Source organism: Thermobia domestica, chromosome 13, assembly GCF_964235325.1.
Source record: "Thermobia domestica chromosome 13, izTheDome1.hap1.1, whole genome shotgun sequence".
NCBI classification, from domain to species: domain Eukaryota; kingdom Metazoa; phylum Arthropoda; class Insecta; order Zygentoma; family Lepismatidae; genus Thermobia; species Thermobia domestica.
In genome coordinates, this window is record NC_137466.1 from 140,087,821 (window position 1) to 140,105,134 (window position 17,314).

General features: G+C 36.8%; 1 pseudogene across 1 annotated transcript in view; it reads right to left on the reverse strand.

Moving 5' to 3' along the window:
• The window catches only part of LOC145668586 (cytochrome P450 6k1-like), a 39,327-nt pseudogene extending 23,242 nt beyond the window's left edge, over window positions 1-16,085 (reverse strand). The window contains exons 1-3 of the transcript XR_014128048.1: window positions 15,891-16,085; window positions 7,242-8,199; window positions 4,438-4,671 (exon numbers count right to left, since the gene is read on the reverse strand). The product of XR_014128048.1 is annotated as a cytochrome P450 6k1-like (transcript). The remainder of the gene's footprint in view (window positions 1-4,437; window positions 4,672-7,241; window positions 8,200-15,890) is intronic.
• Between the last annotated feature and the right edge of the window lie 1,229 nt (window positions 16,086-17,314).

Sequence of the window (17,314 nt, forward strand, 5' to 3'; positions counted from 1 at the left end):
CTATATGACAAATATCTGCAAATAAATACACTACATGATTTATTTATTGCTATTGAACGAGTTTCTTAACTTGTATTTACATCCTCATATATAATACCGACCTACTGTGAAAATTATCTCAGATGTTATATTTTAAACATAATAATTACTATGTTCTGCAATTATTATGTTATATATAAACAACTTATGTATTTTAATGTAATTATTTTATATAATTTTTCATGAATTGCGGAAAATATAATTTTAAAAAAAGTATAGACCCAGATGAGAATCGAACTCAGAACCTTATGATTTGAAATCCGACAGCTTACCAATGAGCTAACACAAGGACTTCTAGAACTAAGCTTCTAGCGATGTATAACGGATCTCAAGATAATTATGACATTCATATCCATTACAAACGCTGTTTCTGTTCTACTTTGACTTTTATTTTAGTACTCAGGCGATAATTATGTTCTATTTCTTAACTTTGAACATTCTTTTACATATGGAAAGATTCTTTAACGTATTTAAATGTTCCATTACGTATAGAGAGCTAAATGACAAACAAGCATGTGTTCACATTAATAAAAGGTTTCGAAATATTGTATCATTAAGTATTTCAATCAATGTTGCTTTTTTAAACACTTGGTAACAAGTCTTATTATATTTAAAAGAAGAAAAACACATCTGCAAACTTTTTCCCAATTGCAAAGGCTGGCTTGGAGGTTCGAACCTGGCTTACTTTTTCCCGAAGATACCCGAAGCTGGACTTAGAAAATTTTTGCCTCAAAACACCAATAAAGAATGCGCTCAACCTTTTTGAGACAAGGTGTACATATGATGGAAAATCTTATGACGATGTAAAGAAAGACATGATTTCTACTTTTAGAGGCATATCTTCGCCTTTACAGTAGAAGACACGTTACGTAGGGCTAAGCAATCTATTAGTGAATCTCCACATGATGTTGATGTCATGATGTGTGATGATTAGTTGGCGTAATGTCGCAGTTCGAGCAACATTCAAACATCAAGTATATGTGTAAATTGGAGAAATTACTTTAGATACTTTGATAGCCTTAAAACAGTTTAAGGTCACAACGTTTTAAGGAAAAACTGGCCTCTAAGGTACCCGTTACGCTACTGTAGAAAACATCAAAACCAAACTTGACGGCTGAACTTCGGAAGACACCGAAAGAGGACTTAAGTCGGTGTTTGCAGCAATAACAGAAGCTGTTGTAGTAGAGAGCTACAACAATATTCCGGAAACTTTTTGACTGCCCTGATATATATATATATATATATATATATATATATATATATATATATATATATCAGTGGTGCCCACCCCTCTCATGTCCATGACGCACCCCCCCCTCAATTGCCTATCCGTAGGTGTTCTTCCATGAAAAAAAATCTTTTCGGTTAATTTTTACACCCTCTCAAACATATTTATATAGATTTTTAACCCCCCCAAATATTTCAATGACGCAGTTTGCGTCATAGCCCCCCCTTGTGGGCACCCCTGTATATATATATATATATATATATATATATATATATATATATATATATATATATATATATATATATATATGAGTATATGTGTATGTATATAAAGGATACTTAAAATGTAAATGGAAACAATTAGATGTTAGTAAAATTTCGGAGAGAATTGTACTACAAAGTAGGGGTTCTTTTAAATTAAGAAAGGAAACTACTTTCCTTTTTACTAATAGCATCGAAAGAGAAAAAAATTCTCATACTTATCTATTGCATGATGATATAATTAATTTTCTGATTTTGTACACACTATTAATTTCAAATCTTGGACATTTTTGAGTATATTCCTACTGGATTTTCATAAAAAAAAATCTTGTCAAATATGTAGCAAAGAATGCAAAAATGAATGGATTAGTTATATTGTCATATGATGGATATCTTGGATATGAATGTTTTTTAATGTTGCATTTGGCACATTTTTCGGTTTAGTTCACATCTATGTTAAACATATCCTTCTCTGTTCCACTGATCTTGGAAGTCTTGACTACTTTTCCTAAGTTATTCAATGGTTATTCAATTAGGTGAATAGCCTAGCATTTTACGTTTGCTATATTCTTCAATATCTTATAATTTAACATAAAAATTAAAATATATGACAATTAACACAGTGAACAACCTTAATAGAAACAATATTGGGTGTCCCACTTAAAACCGGAACGCCTCACTTACATTCTGGCGTTCAAAAATAATTGAGCGTTGGCCTCACTGCTTGTCAGGATAACATAGTTGGCTACACTGAAATATCGCATTACTTCTGACTTCAGTTCAACAGTTTAAAAGTGTCGTGGAGAAATCGTGGAATTAACAATTGAATTCTGAACTGATATTGTTGAAAAACATACTCCATTGAAGAGACTAAAGAAATGCTTGTGGCGAAATACCTTGGTATCAAGCCTGCCACAGCCAGTAAAACTCAAGATCTGTAGAAGAAATGGAGGGATACAGGATCAATTAGAAATGTAATGAAGAATAAGCGTCCGACGTAAATAGGACGCACTTGTTATAGCCCGAAAGTTTTAAATAAACAGTTTACATAAGTTGTAATCATGGGCGGCGATTAGGGGGGCAAAGGGGGGCAGTTGCCCCCGCACTTTTTTGAAGTAACCCATTGATAAATATAGTTTCATTTAGAAATGGAAAGTTTTTGCATGTACAGTAGGACGTCGATAATCCGAACGTCAAAAATCCGAACGCGATCCCTAGGAGCTTTTTACATTTTGTCTTAGCGCTAGTGATACACAAACTTGTGTGAAGTCAGTGTTTGTACAAAAGCTCATTCATATGTAATTGTTTGTCATACATATTTTTATTTTCTCTTAGGCCTATACAAGTTAAGGTTTAAGTGTGAGTTACAAGAACTGTGTAATTTAGTGTACGAGCAGGTTCTTCAGAAACATTAAGTGTATGTAGCTTTAAGTACGGTACTGTAGTTACTGTATGTACTGTATGACCACTGTATCGATAAGAGAGCATACCATACAGTATAGTTAAGCCTAATTGGCATTTTCTTGATCATTTTCGAAAATCCGAAGAATTTGAAAATCAGAACTACCTGTGGTCCCAATTAGTTCGGATTATCGACGTCCTACTGTATTATTGGTTCATAGAAAAAATGGTGCCATATATTTGCCGTTCAGCAAGTGCGTATTGGTTGTGTTCCCATGGAGTAAAGAAAACTACAGGAATTGCGTTTTGATTGCTACAGAAAATAACCCAAAATTAACCTATTGGAGTACAACAATTTCAGCATACTTTCACTTCTTACAAGGGCTCTATATGTTAGTCAGCCGCTTTCAAACTAATTCAGAGGACATTTCGAAGAAAAAAAAAAAAGGCTTTCACAAGTTATTCTTTACTTGCACAAAGTTGACAGTTCCTAAAATGTAAGGGAAAACAGCGTAATAAGAATCAACTTCTACCTTTTCCATTGTTTTGTATTGTAGTGTAATATACGAGTGAAGTGGCATGTTAGGGGTGTATGAGTGTATATGCAATTAAATTTAGTGAATTCAACATAATTCTAGGTTTTAGTGTTATTTTGTATAACTGGAGTATGAAGCGAATCTAAGTATTGTTGTGTTTTGATGTGCTCCAAGAAAGTGAAAACTGCACCTAATGGCAACGAACAAGTTTCGGGAAGTTGCAAAGTCAAATATTTCTTTAAATGTCGTAGCATATGCTTGTAGTATTTACTGTCTTTCATTTTCTAAGAGTAATAATATACATTTAATAGCATGTGTGGAATTAAAAATTAAGTTGTTCATTAATCCCTGTGTCAATATGACTTGCAAAACAAGCATCATTATTTATTACTATGATTAATATTATCCTTTCTATTTATTTGTTTTGCAAATTTGTTATTCAATAATCTGATCACTCAGTTTTCCAGACAGAATTTTAGGATATTCATGAGCAAGGAATCAAATCTCTTCTTACACTTTCGTTGTTTAGGAGTACAAAGGGCTAGTCCTACTTGCGTTGCTTTTGTCAATTTACTTAATAAAATATGAAATACGATATACGGTATTTTAACTGAAAAAGATAGTATCCTATTAGTTATACAACCTTTCGTCAAACAAAATGTTAGAAACAACCAGGAAAAGTAACATTTATAAGCAAATATTCTGATCATGTCTTCCCCCCCCCCACTTTTAACGTCCAACCGCCGCCCCTGGTTGTAATAATATAATGACTCATGCTTTGTAAGTCTCTAATTTTGCGATATTTACATATGAGGTACTGTAAAATGTCTTTTGCGTGAAAGGTAGGTAGACAGTGAGTCGTACTGGTTTTATGTAGGACACCTTGTATTTTAGTCCATAAGATTGGCTCTTACAAGTTCGATTCTGAACATGCACTACCAATTTCTCGATACATTTTGATATATCTTCTTACCAGCAGCAACTAAATCTAAATATTTCATCTCTTGAATAGCGTCGTAGCTTAACTTGTTGTTGTTTTTTTTCAAGACAGAAATGATTTCCTCTCGCAGACGTTCTTGGATGTCAGGATTCCGTGCCAATTCGTAAAGGGCAAAACACATTGTAGTGGCAGACGTATCGAAGCCGGCATTGAAGAATATAAAAGCTTGAGCCATAAGGTCTTCCATTTCCAGCTTCATTTTTCTATCTATAAATATATTTAAGAAAAAAAGTTGCTTTCGTTAAACATAAGAAAATTATGTATTTGTTAAATAGAAATATCTATTAACAATCTTCATATTCTTAATAGTTTTCTATAATATTTTAAGAAGAAGGCTGATACTGGGTATAAGTTTCAATGACCTATTAATAATAGAGAAATGACATATATATATACAGGGTGATTATAGGGTTTACAACTTCAATCACTTATAATTCTTTATTGGAATCACATAAGACTTGGTTTATATATCATTATGCTCAAGTTTGACTCACGTAGTGAGTAGTTGCGGAGTTGACCAAACGCGGCGCTACCGGTCTGTCGTTGAAAATGGAGACTTTCTGTGGTGCGGATCAATTGTTTGGCCTTCACGGTCTCCAGACTACACGCCACTTGACTTCTTTCTGTGGGGATTTGTGAAAGATAAGGTGTACATCCCCTCCCTTACCTGATAATGTTAATGAACTGAAACATTGCATCATAACAGCTATCGCGGACGTTATCCCCGAAATTATGGCTACTGTTTGGCAGGAAATTGACTTTCGTTGGAATGTGTCCACCCTGTCCAGGATGACCACATTTTCACAAATTGAGCCATAATGGATTTGTCACAAAAAACTTGAAGTGAAGGAAGCGGCCCGGAACCTATAAGTTAGGCACCACCCCGAGTTACCTGGTGTGAAGGAGGAAAACCCAGGAAAAACCTCATTCAGGGTGGCTTTCCTGAAAGAGCGTTGTACACTTTTTCGACCGAGATATCAGGTAGGCCCTTAACTTCGGTATCAGTGGAGGAAATTAGTGGCCACAGGAGGGAGATTCATTCATTCATGGAGTGACCATTCAAAATCAACAAAGCAGGCTGCAAGAGAGAGTGGCATTACACGCTACCCTGTGATTGTAATTCTCCACAAAGAGTTACATTACAGAGATAATGGTATATACATAATAAACTATATGTGTGCGAAAAATTGAGTTTATACCTACAATATTATGTCCAGAAGTTCTATTCAGATGATTGCGATAGGTGTGTTAAATTTTGTGAAATAATTCCCACATGGCATGAAGATCATACACACCTGTTTGAAAAAATTCTGCGGAGTGATGAAGCTATGTTTCATGTAGGGGGGTTCGTTAATCGTCATAATATCCATTATTGGCTAGAAGATGATCCCAACGATACCGCTGAAAAAATGCAGGGCAAGTCGAAACTGACAGTATGATGTGGATTAACTCCTTCGTGCATTATTGAACAGTATATGTTGAGAGACACTATGCACGCTAAGAGATACCTAAAAATGTTAGAAAATTTTGTATGCCTACAATTTCTGAATAGGACGAGTCACATGAATTTATTTATGGAACATGGAGCTACCCTTCATTACTCCTTCCTTGTAAGATAGACTAATGGTTTGATGAACATTTCCAAAGAAGGTGGAAAGGCCGCCGGGATCCTACAGAATGGCCAGCGCGAAATGCAGACCATACTCCATGCAATTTATTTTTATGGCAGTTGGTTAAGGAAGAAGCGTATCATAGCGAACCACAAACTCTTGGCGAACTTGAGAATAAGATCTATTAGGTCATAAGTGATGAGGTCATAAGAGATCTTGGGAAAAGTCGTAGCAAACATACTCGTTCGTTTGAGAAGTATCTAGAAAATACTGAAGTACACATTGATTGGAACTTTCATAAAGCTAACAGTATACAATAAACTATATGTGTGAAAAAAAAAGAGTTTATACGTACAATATTTTAGGAGAGAAAACATATTTAAAATATGGAGTTACTTTCTGCTTACTATGATTAAGATGATGGAGATATTTGTTCTCCAGTTTATTTGCTAATAATAATAATAATAATAATAATAATAATAATAATAATAATAATAATAATAATAATAATAATAATAATAATAATAATAATAATAATAAACAATACAATTGCTAAATTATATATAGTAAAAATATTATGCTAATATGCAAACATACTTATTTATCTCTTGTGGATTATATTAAGATTAGTAGGCTCAGATCGTCAAATCATAACATGAACAAATAAATATTTCTTAGTTTCTAGGGTATTTAATGGAAGGAATTTAATAGAACTTGTCGAAGTGCATATAATGGGAAACAAAAAGTCCTAATGATACTCTTTACAGGAATACATTTTCACGTTAATCATACTACATATCGTGTTACAAGCATAGTTACTAATTGCTTAACACTGACAACTTGCAGTGAGCACACTCAGATTCAACTCATCGTTAAACTATCGTTTGATAATTTCGTAGCAAAAAGAGGGAACTTATTTGATAATTTGATACTTGTGTTCCACTGAGCACACAATTCTTTGCAATCGTTTGTATAAATAAATTGTACAATGAATAGTTAAGATTATTTTAGACTCGCCCTTATATTATAATTTGTTTTAATCCATCCAAGAACATAAATATCTGAACTATTGGCAGGTGTAAATTGGAAACATAAGATCAAAGAAAGCTAGGCGCTAGAATCGACCTGGTAACTAGAGTTTTGAACCTGAGGAAACCTTGTACTTACCTTTATCAATTATATCCAAATTTGAATTAATTTGCTCTTTCTCTGCTTCCGTAAGTGTGTCATCATCAACATGACCTTTGTTCTTCAATTCTATAAGAAGTTGCACGAAATCTGGTCGTTGGACATTGTTCTTCACCCTGAACTGTAACGTGTCACTGAAAACTCGACGTAAGTATGTTTCTACTATAGGAGGTACAAATGTTGTCTTAAAAAATTTAGTTAGTTGTGGGAAAAAAGTTGCACCCCCTTGTGCGAATTGATTGCGAAATGTCGGTTCAAACATTTTTCTTCCCATTTCCCGGAATTCTGCATTTGGATTCTTTAAACTATGACACTGAATTCCAAACACGCACGTGACTATCACATCAGTTGTGTACCTAGCAGCAATGTCTTTTATTTCAACAATATCATTATTCTTAGCATGGTTTAGTATAACTCCCCCTAACTCTTGTGAACATTCAGCTACCAATGGGAACATCATCTTCATTTTCCCAGATGTAAAAGTTGGTGTTAATTTGTTTCTGAGGAATTTCCACTTATTGCCTCTAGCGCCAAATAAATTTTTAGCTCCGATTGGATCTACTTTTTCATCAATATGAAAAACCCTATTAAAGAAATGATCAAAATCTTTTACCAAAATAGCTTTCACCAGTTCTGGATCTCTGATTAAAAGAGCTGGCTTTCATAATAGGAAAAATCCTGCAAATGGATGTCCTTGAAACTTATTGTATAAATCCAGCTGATGGGTTCCAACTGCCTTTTTCTGGAGTAGCAAATTATATAATCCACCTACCAGAATGACAGGATTATCGTAAGGAACACCTCGTTTGCTCCAGTAGTCAAAATTCCACGTAAGATAAATGTACAATCCAATTATAAGTGTTACCAATCCAACTAGTAACTCTATCATGATTGTGTATTCGCTGATCTCTTGGCCTGGTTTTATTGCACATTAAACCTGAAAAAAAATTAAAACATTGTTAATACTTAATCTATGTAAATTAAATAATGTTTTGTAAAGCAATTACAGACAGAGAAAAAAAAACATTCGGTTGAGATTTACTCTATGCTCCTAATATACAAACTTCAATAATTAGTTTGGCATTGAATTTAAGATTGTCAGAGACGAGACTTGCCTGAGAAATATCCGGCTTTGATCTGTTATTAGACTATGGGCGAAATAAGGCTAGCTTGATCATTTAATCATATTTACAATATATTGGTAGCTTACGATCCATGTGCATCGCACTATTCGTTCCTGATCAAAGACCGAAACCTTCTGAAAGAAGTTCCATATTCGACGTCGGGGCATCTTTTGATCGTATGTACACACCATCCTTCGCCTACCACTGAGCTGTGGCTCTCTGACCAGTTTCTGCTTACTGTCTCAAGATAGCATATCCAGCGCCTCCACTGCTTCACGGTATTGTCGTACTAATCAATTGCTTGTCCTTTCATGCTCTATTTTGTAAACCTGGATTTCCTAGTATGTCTCCTTCTTGGGGATTTTTAATGTCAAGTAAGTATGTGTGTATGTTCCAGTATAACTCTGCAACGCCTGCAGCAACTTCAACCAAACTTAGTACACACATGTCTTAAAATCTGAAATAAAAGTACTGTTCAGTTAGACTCCCTTAGGGTGGGTGCGAAAGGGTGACATGTAAAAAGAATGAAAAAGAATTATGTTAATATTGAATCCATAGTTTTGTGGGTCTCCGAGATGAATAGTGACAGTCCTGTAAGACACTCTTAGCACCCGTAAGATTGGTTGAGAAGAGAAGGACATATAAAAATAATCGAAAACAACCGAAAGTTAGTGTCCAATCTATTGTTTTCGAGGTCGCTTAAATGAATACCCCCGATGCCATTTAAATAAAATGTATTCCCCATTTGTTAAAAGGGTGAGGGAGTCGGTGTGAGGATGGCCTAACATGTAAACGACCGATATTAATATCCGATCTATTCTTTTCAGAGTCGCTGAGATGAAGATTGACTCTCTCGATGCCATTTAAGTCAAATTGCAATCCCATTGGCATCGGGGTTACAAAGAATGAGGGTTAAAGTGGAAAGGGGTAACATGTAAAAACAATCGATAACGTCAAATACTAGTGTCCAATATATTATTTGGGGGGGATCTCTAAGATGAATAGTGACCTACCCCATGTCATTTAAGTCCAAGTTCAGCTCCAGCGCCACGGAGGGAGAGAAAGGGGAAAGAATAGAATGTCCAAAATTGATGCTATCGTTGTTTGTGATTGCATCGCAGGAAAACGACTGACTGAATGAATTTTAGGTCATAGTGCGCACCTACAGTTGGATTCTTATCAAATTACTTTGATTAAAAGGCGTACCCTAAGTGGGTAGATAGATTCAAAGATTTATGCCAACAATAGATTATAATTAAGATTTTTATCATTATGGTTTTTATCATTGAGATGAGTATCTAGGGAGGAGGGCTTCAAATTTTTCCATAAACCTATTCTTTCTGTAGGGAGATTGGGCATTCAAGCTAGTAGTTTGGTGATTACGAACGTTCAAATATATGGAAAGATTCCCGTGCGAAGAGTATTTTTTTTACACACCTGGCACCCCTCCCCCCGGCAAAATGATAACTAAAGCCTGGGGTGTCTTCCTTTTCTGCCTAAAGACCCTCCAGCACTTTGTAGAAAATATTTTCAATGATGTTATCTTTAGGCAGAACGGGAATTTCCGTTCTGCCTAATCTTTCGACACGGGGAATTCTCTGCAGAAAGAGATTTTTCTAGGGAATTTTTCTTTAGCAATTTTAATAGATTCTGTGAGGGGAGTAACTATTTATTCAAGTTTCATCACAAATTTTAGATGTTATTCTAGTTGTTCTTGAAAAAATAACTAACCAGGGATGATATCGAAACTGCACCTTCAATTGGGAGACATTCTATATATTTCCTGATAGGACTTCTCGACCAAGTTCCAAAACAGGTGTTCGTTTCTTGCCCGGAAGTGACCCCGCCTTTGCAGAAGCTAAAATATATAGAACATTTTGACCTATTTTCTATAGCAGGTGTACATAAAGTACGTTGCTACCCCTAAAAGTTGAAACCTATGCTAAAACGCCAAAACACCTGTTTCATCATTATAAAAGCATAATTTAACGAAGTGAAAATATTTGCCCCAGGATCTCCGCAGGATCCCAGGTGGGGCCCAACTCAAAATTTGCAATTGAAAAGAGCGGCAAGTAGCATATCGTTTGAAAGCTAGTGTTAAAAGAAAAACGACAACAGAAGTCTCACAGCTCTAATCAAACTCTGTGCGAAATGGCGGAAGATTCAAAATTTGAAAACAGTTTGCAGCTAACAGTGCCTGGCCACCACTAGAATTCCAAAACTGTGATACAGGTGTCAAAATTCTAAAACACGTGTTTCATTATGTGGAAAGTTCTATTTATCGAAATGATTATGTTTACCCCAGGGTCCCAGGTGGGGTCCAACTCAAAATTTGCAATTGAAAAGAGGGGCACGTAACATATCGTTTGAAAGCTATCCCGCTACAACTTACCGACAGCCCGTCTGGTAGAAGCGATCTAGAAACCTCTAGACCATGTGGTTGTTTTGCATTTACAAGTGTCGTTTTGATGTGAAGAACCACATAGTTCGACATTTGTTTCAAAGCTTTAGGTGTAAGAGGTGGTCATGAACTTTAAGATTCAGCATGTAGACGTAGTGTAAACACCCCACCATTTTGCACAGAATTGGCGTAGAGACGAAAGATTGGTTCCATACGCTGTCTGTTTTGAGAAACTTTGAAAGAAAATACTACTTAACCCATTTGAAAATGTGTAGTTTGGACGCTGCCCGCACATAGGGACTCCAGGACATACGTTTTCATTTCTATACATTGAACGTTTGCAATGACGAATTTAGAAAGCCAGCAACCCTGACTTATAGCCTGCGATTAGCTTGTATGAAAAGTTGTGTTAGTCAATTTGTAATAACGTTGACTTACATCTAGAAAATTGATTCTCCAGATTGCAAAGAAGGTTCACAAGCTCATCAAGTTGATGGTGACAAACTCTGTTCTCCAGGACATTACAATGACCGTAGACGATTATGTTACGTTCGAAGATAATACTCAATTCCAGACCTTGGACACATCAAGTCAACAAGGAACTGCTTCGGGTACCGAAGGCGATCCTGATTACGACTACTTGGACCCAAATCCTTCTCAGAAAACCGCATTTTGGAGATCATGGAGTAAAACGAAATTGAGGGATACTGTAGCAGCTTATAACAACGCATCCAGTGGTCGCAAACTCAAGGATGCGAAACGTGTAGCAAGAGTTGACACCTGTACAAGTGACATCATTCGGATGAAACTATTCCTGGACAAGGCATCCAAGCGGACCAAGCTAGCAGAACTCCGAGAATCTGTCAAAGCATGGTGCAAAAATCAACGCGCTGCTCCGAATTTTTTCAGGATCACTGAAGAAGGCATTGCCATGGAAGCCTTGGAACAATCGCGGAAGCTAGGGTTTACTGGTTTCAAGGCATCCCGATTCTGGATCCGCCGACTATTGAGAGAAATGAACTGGGGTTCCAGGAAAATCACAAAAATCATGACAATGGCAGCCAGAACAAAAGCACTGGAACGTTCAAACGAATTCGATAGCTACAGTTAACAAATCAGGCGGGAGATTGAAGAGGATAACTATAACCTTGATAAAATTGTGAATCTTGATCAAAGTGGATTCAATTATGCATTACTAACACCACAAACTCTAACTTAACGTAGAGTAAAAACTGTCGAAACTCAAATAAGATGCGAATCAAAAGTGACACATTCTTACACATTCCAGGAAGCGATTTTGGCATCAGGAAAGCTCGTGGGCCCGACTGTCATTGTACTATCCGAGAAATTTGGATCAAGGGTCCACTGTAAAATCCCTCAGATCCTTGGAGTCATAATCAGAGCCAACAAGTCAGGAATGATGACAAAGGCAATATTCAAGGAATACCTGCCACATCTTGTTCGAGACGTTGAAACTTCGTGTCTTTTTTTGAAGAACGACGCAGCCATCATGAGAGATCCGGACTTGTATCAAGAGTGTCCTGACTTACATCCAGGAACAATCACTCCAGGCTGTACTTCCTATGGACAGCCATTCAATGTGGGATATATTCTTTACAGAAAAATGATGGTGAAGCGTGCGCACAAGCATGTTCGGAATGAAGGACTTGGAGACAAGCTAGACATGACAAATCGGTATTCTAGTGCTCACTTGATTGTGGTAACACGAAATCAGTGGGAATCACCCAGATTCCAAGATATGATCAAGTACGCTTTCGGCAAATGTGGATACATCGACCTTCCTGATGATTTTAGTTACCAGTCAGTGAGAGACTTTGTTTCAGTTTCCACACAAAGGACCCAGCTATCTCGACATGTTCGATTCCGGACGACGAACACTCCATGGGGAAGAGTTTTATTCAGTGCAGTTGGTGTCTCCAACCAGTGTGCAGTTGGTGTCTCCAACCACTGTGTCTCCACTTCTTCATGAACAATAGCATTGCCGCACCCCTCCACGAGACACTCAAGCTTCACTATCACGCCGTAGAGTGATCGTCATGCACATGCCCTCATACCTGCATAACAAAGATACAGTCCTGGCAGCTACCACGTTGCTACGACCATGGCGTGTGACTTACGTGGCTCTCACACATAGACCAGAACAAAAGCCAAGCTTCAGCAAACAACATTCGACGGAGCCGTATCTTCTAGACTGCTCCTACCAGACGGGTCATCGGAAAGTTGAAGAACGATAGCTTATAAACGATATACTTTTTGAAGCCTTTCCAAATGAAAACTTCGAGGTAGACTCCGCGTGGGACCCTACGAAGGCCCTGGGGCAAACATTTTCATTTAGATAAATTGCATGTTTTAAATACTGTAACACATGTTTTAGGATTTTGACACCTGTATCACCGTTTTGGAATTCTAGTGGTGGCCATGCACTGTTAGCTGCAGACTGTTTTCAAATTTTTAATCTTCCGCCATTTCACACAGAGTTTGCATTGAGCTGTGAAACTTCTGTTATCGTTTTTCTTTTAACACTAGGTTTCAAACGATATGCCACTTACCCCTCTTTTCAATTGCAAATTTTGAGTTGGACCCCACCTGGGACCCTGGGGTAAACATAATCATTTCGATAAATAGAACTTTCCACACAATGAAACACGTGTTTTAGAATTTTGACACCTGTATCACAGTTTTGGAATTCTAGTGGTGGCCAGGCACTGTTAGCTGCAAACTGTTTTTGAATCTTCCGCCATTTCGCACAGAGTTTGATTAGAGCTGTGAGACTTCTGTTATCGTTCTTCTTTTAACACTAGCTTTCAAACGATATGCTACTTGCCGCTCTTTTCAATTGCAAATTTTGAGTTGGGCCCCATTTGGGACCCTGCGGAGACCCTGGGGCAAATATTTTCACTTCGTTAAATTATGCTTTTATAATGATGAAACAGGTGTTTTGGCGTTTTAGCATAGGTTTCAACTTTTAGGGGTAGCAACGTAGTTTATGAACACCTGCTATAGAAAATAGGTCAAAATGTTCTATATATTTTAGCCCCTGCAAAGGCGGGGTCACTTTCGGGCACGAAACGAACACCTGTTTTGGAACTTGGTCGAGAATTCCTATCAGGAAATAAATAGAATGTCTCCCAATTGAAGGTGCAGTTTCGATATCATCCCTGGTAAGATACAGTTCTGTTATTTACATAGAGCTCCTCCGTTGCTAAGCGGTTAGCGTACGCGCCTTTGGCGCGGGAGACCCGGGTTCGATTTCCGGCGGTAGCTCATGTGGTTCGGATTCCACATTAATCAGTAGTAGGTCCACGTCTCATATAGCCTCGCTGCTGAAAAGGGACGTTAAACTCAAACTCAACTCAACTCTGTTATTCACATCTACTTTTAATAAAGATGAATGTAATTTTAAAAAAATACCTTCAGAAAAATGGAAAATTGGTTTACTCCGTTGCAAGAAAGCCGTCTGACATTGTAACTGAAAGGACCATAAAAGCAAACTTATTTCAGTTCAATACAAAGTCATTTCACAACAAATTTTATTCGGGTTTCCAGAGTTTATCTCCAGTATGCTAAGGCTTGCAGTACTTAAAAGGCGTCATAGTTCACATCCTCAAGACATATTTGGCCATATATTAAACAAGCAATGGAAGAAGATGCATAAGGCGGCCTTCCCCGCAAAAAAAGCCTTTGTCTTTTACATCACAACTCATTTCTCGGTATCACCCGATCAGGTGATTCTATACATGATTCAATACTACATGCAATATGTCATATATACCTATATTGTCAATGTAAATACTAGCATACCGCTACTGAATACCGCATATTGTCAATATAGCCAAAACAATTTAAAACAAATTCTCATCATCACTGTTCTGAATATAAACAGTATGCAACCGCTTCTACGTAAGCTACCAAGTCCATTAAACATAATTCCAGCCTTCCACATTCAAAAGTACCAAACTCCCTATTCCTCCCCGATTATGCAATTTTTTTGATTTAATTGAAACTCTACAAAAACATACAAGTATTTCAATATATATTATGTTGATATTTTGTATTACTGCTATTTACAGAAGACAAATCAGCTGATAAGGTGATGCCCAAAAAGGAGTTGTAATGTAGAAGACTAAGACTAACCGTAAGAACTCTTTATGCATCTTCTTGCATTGTTTGCTTAATATATGACCAAACATATCTTAAGGGTGTAAACTATGGTACTTTTTAAATACTGCGAACCTTAGCATGCTGGAAATAAATTACTGGAAATCTGAATGATTTTTTGTTGTTAAATGACTTGATATTACACCGAAGTACGTTTGCTTTGTGTTCTTTTCAGTCACAATGTTAAACGGCTTTCTTGCAACTGAGTCAATCAATTTTCCATTTTCCTGCAGACATTAAAAAAATATATATTCATCTTTATTAAAGTAGATGTGAATAACACTGCCAATAACAGAACTGTGTTGTAGTCATTTCTCCGAGAAGAACAAGTAGAATAACACATTTATGATGAAACTTGAAGAAATAGTTATTCTTCTTACAGAATCTGTTACAATTACTAAACAGATTATTACGAACGCAGGACAAAATTCAAGAGGACAAACCCAAGGAAAATTCTGACAAAGCGGGCAGAATTCAAGGGACAGAATCATAGGAACAGCCTAATAAGAGGATGATTATCTTTTTCTTCAACTGTCATGTATCTAAAATGTTATTTTTAATTTTTCACTTCATTGAAATAACATTTTTTAAAAATACTGGAAGCCCAATAAAACACGCAAGACTGTTATAGTAAATATATATTTTACATTTTGATCTTTGCTAAAAATAAATCTTGATCAGTATTTCAGAATTAAAATAAATAAATATTTATACAATATTCAAAATAAAAGACAGCTATATGCTACATCATAAGGATGAAAATTTTTAAGAAAATCAAATTGTAGAGGATATCAGGCTTAGCGCCTATTTTGAATTCTCCCTGTATGTTGTTATTATTCTTCAAACAAGAAATTGTAATTATTAAATAATAAAGAAGAGACTTTAATATGTTGTCACCTCATCCCAATACAAATTCATGCTTACCATTCTCTTCCTGGTTTCCGTAACTTCATCAAAACAAACTCAGCCACGCCGTTTCAGCAATTAACAAACTTCCCTATTGGCCAAGATAATTTTGATGAGCTAGTCACCCACGTGCGGAGCACCAGGAAGAAGCGAAAGCAGGGAAGTAGAACAAAACCAGGGGACACGGGACCCTCGAGGCGAGAAGTGTGACAGAAGCCGCCAGAAACACACTTTGGACCGCTATTCAGAAGAAAAATGAAAATGAAATTTTTGAGTTTTACGTCCTACGTTTATGCCGGTTAGGCTAAAGGAGATGGCGATGATGAGTAATGAATGAAATGGTGGAATGAAGAAAGTGGAAGGAAACGGGAGAACCCCGAGAAAACCCACGCACACGGTGTTTGTCCACCACAAAATTCACTTGGCGGGAGCAGGATTTGAACACGAGACCCTAGCACCAGAGGTGAACGCTCTACCACTGAGCCACCGCGGCCCCCGCTATTCAGAAGAGTTGTCCTAACAGCAATTGAGAGACGGTCGGCACGCCTGGCCCTCACCATCCACTCCATGACAGAGGTGTCATTCCGAAGAGGCCAGGATATCTGGGAGCTGTTGCCCTGAGGTCGAGAGGTTCTTCACTCTCGAACGTGAGCTCCAGAATCGATACCAGACGGAAACACTCAACGGATTGGAGGATAAGTCTTCACCCGATATTTGAAGAGGCTCATCACATCGAAATGGCTGAGGTACAGTAAGACCCTTTCCTTTCCTAATCTTTGCGTCTTTGTGATCTCTTCTATTAGAAAACATGCATTTCATTTCATTCATCTCCAATTAATTACTTCAGCGCTGTACTGCTCAGATCTCCACGTACTTTCTCTCTTGCCATACAAAGTGCAATCCTCACATTCTTTTAGTAAAAAAACTGGTAATTGATACAAATAACTGTGGTTGTAACCCCACAGTACAGTACAGCAAGATGGTGGAGGTGTGGACCTTCACTTTGTGAAGATTTTTGAGGCCTTTGTCTAGCATTTAGGAATTTTTCCCCCTAATGTAGAAATGCAGCTTCTGTGAGACATTGTTATTATAAATTCCGAATCATAAGATTTTTAAATTTATTTCAATCAGACGATTTTTATCATATCATTTTTCTTACAATTCTGTTACATCAAACCATGTCTTTCTTATTTATTTTTTTGAAGTGACGCAAAGATAAGGTTTATTTTAACTTTAAGTATGTTGTGTTGACACTGATTTTATATGCATGTTTACTTAGCATTTTCTGCATGTTTCGATTATTAGCTGAACAGTATCTACCACCTTTTGATGATCTAAACGATATTTCTAGTACGCAGTACTTTGAACCCATAATTTGTTCATCACCGATTGCCATTCCAGTTACTAGAAATTTTTATACCAATCTTAAAGACAATTTGCAT